At 44.7% G+C, this 11,122-nt stretch overlaps 1 protein-coding gene across 1 annotated transcript in view; it reads right to left on the bottom strand.

Annotated features, from left to right (window-relative positions):
- Positions 1–10,026: 10,026 nt before the first annotated feature.
- LOC101328740 (uncharacterized) overlaps positions 10,027–11,122 on the bottom strand; it is a 46,610-nt gene continuing 45,514 nt past the window's right edge. The window contains exon 6 of the mRNA XM_033845578.2: positions 10,027–10,765. The gene's annotated coding sequence lies outside the window, so the exon portion shown is untranslated. The remainder of the gene's footprint in view (positions 10,766–11,122) is intronic.

The raw sequence follows: 11,122 nt of genomic DNA, 5'->3' as shown, positions 1-11,122 counted from the left end.
CCTGAGTCACCACCACACACACAGGGAAGCCCTCAGCATGGGGAACAGATGGTCCTCTGTTGCCCACTGTCCCAGGAGGGACTCAGGACAGTAACTCCCACACAGAGACCTACACAGGAGTTTCCCCACCCTTTCTTCAGATCAGGCTCCCCTCCTGGTGAGGCCCTCACGTACCCAGCAGCAGCGGGCACCTCAGCGGGACCCGACGATCCCCTGCAGGTCACAGACCAGCCCTGATCCATCCCCACGCAGAGCAGAGCCCTCACCCTCAGCCCAGATCTCAGCCCTCAGGAATGGGGGGACCCAGAGTCCTGATGTTCAATGATACATCCAGATTCGAATCACCTGGGGCACCTCAAATATTATTGAGGTTGGACCCCACACCGACAATATTAAGTGAAATCTCTGGTCAAAGGGTACAAAACATGTATATGAAAAATGCCTCAATGATCTAATGGGAGGCCTGTGTTGAGCAACACCCGCAGGAGCCTAGTCCAGCACAGCCCCCACTTTCTTTTTTTTTTTCTAGCTTTACTGAGGTATAACTGATGAGTAAGAATGGTGTACATATGAGTCATCGAATGTCGTTATTTTACACATGTAAACACTGTGCAATAATAATCACAATAAGGTAACTTTCAATTCCACCAACTCACAGTAATCTTTGTATCTGTGTGCTGAGAACACTTAGGTATTACTCTCTGGAAATTCCAAGTATATAATAACACAGTGGATTCACTATAGTCAGCATGCTGTACATGAGAGGTATATGTTGTACACATTTACAACTGAATGTTGTATCCTTCGACCAACATCTCCCCAGTTACCACACTACCCAAACCCTTGTAAGAACCTTTATACTCTACGGCGCTATAAGTCTGATATTTCTACTTTCCAAAAAAATGTCTGTCTTTTTCTGTCATAATAATGTCACAATTTATGGATGACATAAATTTTCTACATCTATTCACTTGTCAACAAACATTTGGTTCTTTCAACATCTTGCCTGCTGTGAATAATGCAGTAATGGTCAATGGAGGGCAAATATTTCCCTCACTATAATGATTTTGTTTCCTTTGGATAACTAGCCAGAGGAAGGTGTCATACACTGTTTGCCTATTCTATGTTTGTTTGTTTTCTTTTGCGGTACGCAGGCCTCTCACTGTTGTGGCCTCTCCCGTTGCGGAGCACAAGCTCCGGACGCACAGGCTCAGTGGCCATGGCTCATGGGCCCAGCCGCTCTGCGGCATGTGGGATCTTCCCGGACCGGGTCACGAACCCGTGTCCCCTGCAACGGCAGGCGGACTCTCAACCACTGTGCCACCAGGGAAACCCCTGGTGTTAAAGTTTTGAAAAATTGAGACTATAATGTTAGAAAAGAATGATATGAGTTGATTGTAGAAGACCAAAAATTATTCCAGAAAGAAATACTTATTTATAGGAGAGGAGAAATTGAATGAACTAAGATTTATTCCAACTTACAAAACAAATTATACAGAATAGAGAAAGAAAAACTAAATGCATTACACACACAAAAAAATACTTTAAATAAATGTTCCTCTAAAAAGGCACCATGTAGTGACAGAGTCAGTCATTTCTTGCCCCAGGTGTCCTCTCCCCTGACCCCTACTCCATGCCAGAAAAAGGGAAGGGCGTGACCCACAACTAAGTGAATCAAGTCACTGTCCCCTGGCTGAATAGGGATTGCAAATGGAAGTTATCTTCTCATATAAATAATTACAAAATGCATAAGCCTGTAGACAGCAGCTTTGCAATTCTCATCCTCATTTGTATAATTTAAACAAATTTTAAATGTACTATATTCTAAAACCACAAATCATATATCACGACTTAATCATCCACATCCAAACAACTCACCATCCAACTGCATCCAGCTCCCACCACCTACCTGCACTACTATGTGTCACCATCTCATTCCGTTTATCTGTCTCCCTAGTTTTCTCCGTCTACGTCTTTTTGCTCCCCTCCGCTCTCCTGCTGTTCCTGCCCTCTTCTCTATTTCCTCCCTCACACCTGGCCTGCCCCACTCTGCAACCTGTTCCGCCTTGTTCCTCTTTCTCCCCCACCTCCGCTCCCTGTCTACCCTCTGGGTTACACCTCTTCCGGTCGCCTTCCATTCCGTTCCTCCCCACTCGCCGGCACTTCAGTTGGCGACGCTTCCTTCCTGCTCTGTCTTCCTCTGCTCTTCGTGTCCCCCTTTGTCCTCTTCCTCTCCCAGCACCTGTTGCTCTGAAAGCCTTCGTTCCACCTTTTATCCTCTCCCGGACTCACTGTGTGCAGGGCCTCACCACTGCTGCCCTCGCTCCTACCACTGATCCAGGCCTCTCGCCATGCTGCCCACCCGGAGATCCGGCTTTTTAAATTTACTTCTCTATTTTATTGGCCCGCTAGTTTCAAGGCTAAATCTATTTCATTTCACTATCTCTTTGCAAGTCCCTCAGCCACCGTCTAAGTTCCCATTGGTTCTCCCTCGTTCTTTTCTGCTTCTCAGATTTTCTATCCCTCTCTCGGTCGCTCTGTCTCTGCTTCTCCTGATCCCCCTTCGCCCCCATATTTAGAAAGATGGCGAGTGAATAAGATGCCCACCTACCGCAAGAGGCCATTTTCCACCTGAGTTGAACTTGGGACGGAAGAACCATGGGTGTCCACAAGGCTGGCGCAGGTCACGTCCCCCTACGCGGGGTGAGGGGAAGGGCTGACCAAGAAAGAAGCCTGTGGAGCAGAAGGACCGGCCTGAGGAGACGCGAGGACAGAGGCGCTGGGAGGGAGGGAGGGGGTCTCAGGAGAGGGACGGGCTCTGAAGAACACCAGGACCGGGGTGAGAACGCGGCCTGTCCGGGAGCGCGGCGACCGGCGCTGCCCTCCAGGGGCCGAGAGGGCGAGGCTGGGGGTGGGGTGAAGGGCGAATCCACCTCGCGGTCAAGGACTTTACAAGGGGAGGCCGAGACAGTTAACAGGTTTTAAGCAGCGAAGTGTTGCGAAAGGTGGTGTCTACCTGGACGGAAGGTGTTAAAAACCAAGGGCAAGGGCCATCCTCAGAGAAATCTCTAACCCGAAGAGAAAAGATCCCCGAAAAGATTCAGACCGGCTAGATCTGAATTTGCCTGGGATAAATTCAGGGGCGGGTGTGGGGATTTTAGGTCCGTAGTCATTCACAAGACCCTGAGGAGGTAGTAAGAGAGGCCCGCTGCGAAACTTTTCAACAAAAAGGAGAAGCTCACTCTCTGTCGAACATCTTCACGCCCCACTCTCTACTTCCAGGTCCTATGGAAACTACTAGCGCCCGATTAGAAGCAGGGCTTCCGGGGGGCGGGGCCTGGGCAGAGCGCTTCCGGCGAAGGGCGGGGCGAGGAGAGTGCCCAGGTCGGCCGCAGGGAGAGGGAGAAGGAGGGGCAGGGGGCGGGCACTGTAAGGTGCTTCCCAGTCAGCTCGTGCGCGCTTCCCAGTCAGCTCATGTGCTTCCTTTAAGTTACTGTCGGTAACAGTGTTTTTTGTTTTATTTTGCTTTGATAGGTAAGAAGTGGATTTATTTAGAGAGAAACATACTCCACAGACAGAAGGTGGGCCATCTCAAAATGGGAGAGGACTTGCAGTGGTTGAGAGTCCGCCTGCCGATGCAGGGAAGGCGGGTTCGTGCCCCGGTCCGGGAAGATCCCACATGCCGCGGAGCGGCTGGGCCTGTGAGCCATGGCCGCTGAGCCTGTGCGTCCGGAGCTTGTGCTCCGCGACGGGAGAGGCCACAACAGTGAGAGGCCCGCGTACCGCAAAAAAAAAAAAAATTGGATTCGTGACTTAGCCTTATAATCAGATCCTCCTCTATTGTTCTGTGTTTAATGAAATGTTCCACCACTGACTCATTTCCCTGATTGGAATCGTGGAAGTCCACACTGAAACGTCTTTTTTGCCAACATGGCTAGTTTGAAATTTTCCATAATACAGACTAATCTTTCTAATAAACATCCCAAAATTTATTCCGGTCACTGAAACTTTTAAAAAATATTATGTTTTCATATGTATGCTACACCAGGACATTCTGCTCATTTTGACTGAAAATATTTTAAATGCTAATATCCCTATGTAAACATCATGTTTCAATTGATTGCCATTTCCCTATGGATGAAATCTTCCACCTGTAGGGATGTAGGAAAACATACTTTGTAGTAAATGTTTAATGACAGATATTGCCATAAAAATATTGAGGTAGAAATGAAGTTATTGCATAGTTGATAATCTAGTTTTACTTTCTTTAGGGTTCATATTAAAGAGAATATACCTCCCCACTAAATGCCCTTAGAAACATGGCGAAGTTAATTATTCCTTAGATGAGAATAAATCCCAATGTCTTCTGAATACTATATATTTTACAGGCTCGTAAGAGAATTTTCAGCAACAGAACACAAACAGCTAAAATACATTACAGTTTAAATATCAAAGGTAAATTTCTAATTACTCTCATAATGAACATATAGTGAATTTGAAATTGCATTATATTTAGTTATTATTGACTTAAGTATATTATGATGTAAACAAGTTTTTCTCAAAGCTATTTGAAGGTAATTCAGCACAAGTGTGGAATAGGATAAACGTTTTGCAAAATAAGGCAGTTCTCATCAAAAGAAAAAAAAATTTTCTTATTGCCCTTCCTCCTTTTATTTTATCTATATGAAATGATGGATGCTAATTAAACATATTGTGGTAATCATTTCACAATACAGGGAAGTCAGACTATTTTGCTTTACACCTTAAACATATAGTGATGTATGTAATTGTATAAAGAGTTGTTTATACAACTCACTGTGTAAAGACTTGGTTTTAAAACGGCAAATAGTTAAAACACGTTAGCAAAAAGAAAGAACAATACAAGTTTTTAAATAATTTTATTTATTTATTTATTATTTGGCTGTGTTGCTGTGCGTGGGCTTTCTCTAGTTGCGGCGAGCGGGGGCTACTCTTTGTTGCGGTGCGCAGGCTTCTCATTGCGGTGGCTTCTCTTATTGTGGAGCACGGGCTCTAGGCGTGTGGGCTTCAGTAGTTGTAGCACGTGGGCTCAGTAGTTGTGGCTCGCAGGCTCTAGAGCGCAGACTCAGTAGCTGTGGCGCACAGGCTCAGTTGCTCCGCGGCATGTGGGATCTTCCCGGATCAGAGCTTGAACCTGTGTCCACTGCATTAGCAAGCAGATTCCCAACCACTAGCGCCACCAGGGAAGTCCAATTTATAACAATTTTGGAAACGTTTTGCTCTTTTTGAAGCAACGGTTACTGACCTAAATTATCACTTGCCTTAGTCCTCCAGTCTGACCCTGCGTCTGGTCCCTGAGTCTCTGGAACTGAGCAGATTGTTGAATTTGGCCTGTGGAGTGAAAGGGGAATAGAAACGGAGAAGCTATTCTGCAGGGTGTCAGTATGAAATAGCCCATTCGACCCAAGGAGAGTTTTGTATTTCTCATTCTAGTGTGTAATACAGGGACAAGTTCAGTTCTTACTTCCTACTGCTAAAATTAATTCGAATTGCACAAAACGTTCCTGGAGCCAACCACTGCCCCATGCCCACCAGTCTAGGAGACCCACATTTCCAGAAACCTGAATAACTTTGGCCTTACTAGCAGGACATGAGAGCAACCTACTGTTAGAAACAGATTTTATTTAAACCGTGTTCAACTTCCTTATAGGAAACATCTTAGTTTCCGACATAACTGGCCCCCACAATCGTGAGCTTTAACTTAAAATTTTTACAGGCTGCAATTTGAAACAAGCCCGTCAAGTACAGGGAAGCACCTTCCGGGCCCTCCCCCTTCCCAACCCTCCCGCGTTCCCTTCCCGGACAGGGTTCCCCTCACCGACCCCCAAACACGGCCGTAGCGGTCCGTCCAGGCCCCGCCCCGGCCGGTCGGCCTCTTCACGAGGCGCATGCGCAGTTCTCTACGGCCCCGGAAATGGAATTTTTGGAACTAAGTAGCAATGCAGAGCGTTTCTCTTTGCTAGTTGAAATCTGTGCTTCGCGGTCCCTTTACTCCATCCTCAGGGTTTTGGAGTCATTGCGGTCTTTTAATTCCCACTTCCGCCCCTCCTCCGCATGTAAATCACTGTTACAGATCGCGGACCGTTTCCCTTTGGGTTTCAAATTTCTCTGAGGCCAGTACCGAAGCCCTTGCCTTTTCTGCTTTCGGTCCACGTAGAAACCGCCTTTCGGAACATTTTCCTGCTTGAAACCCTTTAGTACCTCCGCATTTGGCAAAACTGGTTCTATGACCTTGCCTTTATGTGAGGGGAGTGAGAAATTAGGGGAATACATGGCTATGCGTGAGAAGCTAGTAGAGTGAGTAAAGTCAGTAGACTGGAATGGTCTCCATCATACATAACGAGCAAAATATAAATATGATATATATATAGCACTTTTTGTTGTAAAAATACACCTAAAAATAATATGAAAGGTATCTTATTTATTTTTGGCTGCATTGGGTCTTTGTTGCTGCTCGTGGGCTTTCTCTAGTTGCGGTGCGCGGGCTTCTCATTGCAGTGACTTCTCTTGTTGTGGAGCACGGGCTCTAGGCACGCGGGCCCAGTAGTTGTGGCTCACGGGCTCTAGAGCGCAGGCTCATCAGTTGTGGTGCATGGGCTTAGTTGCTCCGCTGCATGTGGGATCTTCCCAGACCAGGGCTCGAACCCATGTCCCCTGCATTGGCAGGCAGATTCTTAACCACTGCACCACCTGGGAAGTCCAAGGTATCTTTTAAAAAAAATATTTGGCTGCGTTGGTTCTAGATCTTTAGTTGTGGCATGCACATGGGATCTAGTTACCTGACCAAGGATGCAACCCGGACCTACTGCATTGGGAGTGTGGAGTCTTAGCCACTGGACCGTTAGGGAAGTCCCAGGAATCTTTCTTTTTTTTTTTTAAATAAATTTATTTTTGGCTGCATTGGGTCTTTGTTGCTGCGCCCAGGCTTTCTCTGGTTGCTGCAAGCAGGGGCTACTCTTAGTTGCGGTGTGCGGGCTTCTCATTGCGGTGGTTCTCTTGTTGCAGAGCATGGGCTCTAGGTGTGCGGGCTTCAGTTATGGCACATGGGCTCAGTAGTTGTGGCTCGCGGCTCTAGAGCACAGACCAGGCTCAGTAGTTGTGGCGCATGGGCTCAGTAGTTGTGGCTTGCAGGCTCTAGAGTGCAGGTTCAGTAGCTGTGGCACACGGGCTTAGTTGCTCTGCGGCATGTGGGATCTTCCCAGGCCAGGGCTCCAACCCGTGTCCCCTGCATTGGCAGGCAGATTCTTAACCACTGAGCCACCAGGGAAGAGGGAAGGCCCAGGTATCTTATTAAAAAAAGGAAATATGGGACTTCCCTGGCGGTCCAGTGGTTAAGACTCTGCGCTTCCACTGCAGGGCAGCGGGTTGGATCCCTGGTCGGCGAACTAAGATCCTAAATGCAGTGTGGCTAGGTCAACAACAACAAAATATATATATGCTTGGGAATTCCCTGGCGGGCCCTGAGGTTTCACTGCGGAGGGCCAGGGTTCAATCCCTGGTTGGGGAAATATGATTCTGCAAGCCGCACGGTGCGGTCAAAAATATATATATATATGCTTGAGAACGGATTGTAATGTGGATACTTGTAGTACATATATTTAATATAATTTTGATGTTTGGGAGTCAATATTTTGTATGTGGAAAATGAAAAATTAAAAATGATAATATAAGAATCATTTCATGTCCAGAAACATATAGCTTTCTGGAATTCCTTGGCAGTCCAATGGTTAGGATTCCAAGCCTTCACTGCCGAGGGCCCGGGTTCAACCCCTGGTCGGGGAACTAAGATCCTGCAAGCCCTGCTACCGGGCCAAAGAAAGAAACATAACTTTAAAATAACATTTTAAGGGGGAGTTCCCTGGCGGTTCAGTGGCTGGGACTCCATGCTTCCACTGCAGGAGGCACGGGTTTGATCCCTGGTCGGGGAACTGGGATCCCACAAGCTGTGCAGTGGGGCCAAGAGAATTGTTTGTAAATGAATGATTAAACAAATAAATAATAAAATAAAAATTAAAGTAGCATTTTAAGTGCCTACCCTCAATTGAATATATTCTGTAGTTTCAAGGAAATCTTATTTAATTCTCTATTCCTCTACAGGAAATACTTAAGGTAGCTTCTCCAATTCTGATCATCCCTCAGTTATTAACAGGTATGTTAATATCACATAGTAGTTTAATAGTAAATTAAATGTGGAGTTAATAAGAGCACTCATCGGAAAGGAACAGCAATTTACCAATACACTAAAAGTCTAAGGGCTCACTTGATTTCTTTGCTTGGCTTTTTAGCCCTCAGTGTGCACTTCCTGTTTGTGGTGGGACTGAAGTATTAACTGAGCTCATGTAGTTCTGAGGCTTCCTTCCTCAGGTGAAGGCAGCACCATGAAACTGGGCAATTTTAGTAAGGTTATTTTACAAATATTCAATGATAAACCAGTTGGAAGTGTTAAAACTGAAAACCCGTAGTCAACCCAGTGTAGTTAGACAAAGAAGGTAATATATCTGTAGTTGAATCCAAATTAAATGGACATTCTAATGGAAAGAGGCAATATATGAGAGAAGGAATGAGAGACAATGAGTTCTCGCCTATAACCTTGACTTTGGGAGGTTAAGGTGGGCATGAAAAAAGAAAAGGTCATTGAAAATGTACCAGTCACCTTTTTACACGTTTTGTTATGTAACAAGTATTCCTGAATTTTCAATGTCTTACAACAACAAACATTTATTTCTTCCTCATATCATATGTATCATTATTCACCCCTTGCTTGTTTGTATAATTTGATTCTGTCATTCAGCATAAAATTTCAGTCTATCCAAGACCGTTCTTGCAGTAGAGAGAAGACAGGGTTATACGAAACAAACAGAAGATTTGAAACCTTCCATTTAAACTTGAAACACGCCTTTCTACTCACACCAAATTGGCCCAGGAACTCAAAAAGCCAAGCTTGCATAAAATGGGCAAGGAAGTGCAATCTTCTCAAGTGAAAGGAAGGGTTGCCTAAGTCAAGTGGCCAAGACTGATACCAAAGGGCAGACATGTATGATCTCACAGAAAGGTGATAAATGATTGTAAATAATATTAGTATATATGATAACTGCAGCTTTTCTCAGAAACGATTTTTCCCTCCTTTGTTCACACTAAACAAAACTACTGATTATTAGGTAAAACAGGAAATATCACTATAGAACATGCAGACAAGGATAGAAATGAACTATTACAAAAACTCTACAAAATAATACTTAAAAACTAAGATGAAATGGACTGATTCCATGAAACGAGTAACCTAAATCACCAATGTGAAACAGATTACTTGAGTAACTACCTTGAATTACAAAGAAAATTTTAAATTCCAAAATCCCCACTACCCAAGAAAGAAATCTGCAAGCTGAGATGGTGACTGTGAGATCCTAGATAAACTACTCCATAATATGGCTGTTTCAGCATCTATCTGGTATAGTCTAGTGGCCTGCTGGGGCCGTGAACTGACATTAGTCTTTCCTTTGACAGCACATCCTAGGTTAACAGCCCAGGGTCACAGGGATATGACTCCCTGGACTGCCCTCGTGACAACCACGCTTCCCCATCACCCCTGGCCTTCCCCTGGTTCTTCTTTAAATCTGGCTCCCCTTCCCCCACTGAAGCTTAGTAATTCCTTTTCTTTCTGGTTTGAATTCACCAATTCCATTTAAACAGCCTATCCATGGACCCTAAAGAAGGTTTACGCCCCAGGTCCGGCCCCATGCTCTCTGCCTAGACCCTACCTGCACTTCTTACATGTTCCCTCCAGCTATACCTTCCTTGTAGCTCCTCCAGAATCTGTTACTAATAAACGTCTCCATTTCACTTTCTCTTGCAGTCTTGTGGAGTTGTTGCCTAACTTGCAACACTCAGGGGCTCAACTTTACAAAAGGTAATTTAACAAAGTCACACCGATGTTATCCAACAATTCTATCAAGTTTATAAAGAAGAATTACCAGTAATTCCATACGATTTCTTTTTCAATTTTTAAACTTTTATTGGAGTATAGTTGATTTACAATGTTGTTTCAGGTGTACAGCAAAGTGAATCAGTTATACATATATCCACTTTTTGTGTCTTGTTTTTTCAGATTCTTTTCCCATATAGGCCATCAGAGTATGGAGTAGAGTTCCCTGTGCTATACAGCAGGCTATAAAATTTCTTTTTAAGACAAGAAAAGGAGGGAGTACTTGTCAACTCAATTTATAAGGCCAGTATTACTAGGATAAAAAACTAGACAAAGTTAATAGAAAAAAAAGAGAAAGTAAACAAAATGACCAATTAAATCCCAAATGAAGTTTCAAAAATTCATCATAGGGCTTCCCTGGTGGCGCAGTGGTGGCGCAGTCCGCCTGCCGATGCAGGGGACACGGGTTCGTGCCCGGGTCCAGGAAGATCCCACATGCCGCGGAGCGGCTAGGCCCGTGAGCCATGGCCGCTGAGCCTGCACATCTGGAGCCTGTGCTCCGCAACAGGAGAGGCCACAACAGTGAGAGGCCCGCGTACCGCAAAAAAAAAAAAATAATAAAAAATTCATCATAAAATATTACTAACAGAAATGAATCACAGACAGAAAGAATTCATATTAAAGATAATATAAATCAGGGAATTCCTTGGCAGTCCAGTGGTTAGGACTCGTCACTTTTGCTGCCGGGGCCCGGGTTCAATCCCTGGTTGGGGAACTAAGATCCCGCAAGCCACATGGTACAGCCTAAATAAATAAATAAATAAATAAATAATAATCAAGATCACTTATCAAAGAAAAATACATTATTCTTGGTTGGGAACAAATTCTATGTGGAGGATACTGGGTGTCAGTTGACATACTAAAAGTAGCACAAATGTTATTTTCTCTGCAACATCTTCTGGTTCTGAATGTGAACATATCAATAGGAAAGGGCAGCACAGCTTCCAGACACTTGGGAATGGAGATTCTCTCCCTGTCGCACACTATAATTGGAATTCTGCAGTCTATCTCATTCATCCTTATAATTTCTTTCACTTCACTGCATGTTTGTTCAATTCCACACACACTTGATTTTCAAGCATCTGACCATAGCCAAGTCCC

Source organism: Tursiops truncatus, chromosome 19, assembly GCF_011762595.2.
Source record: "Tursiops truncatus isolate mTurTru1 chromosome 19, mTurTru1.mat.Y, whole genome shotgun sequence".
NCBI lineage: Eukaryota > Metazoa > Chordata > Mammalia > Artiodactyla > Delphinidae > Tursiops > Tursiops truncatus.
The sequence above is the reverse complement of the archived record's forward strand: the minus strand, read 5'-3'. Positions and strand labels throughout refer to the sequence as shown.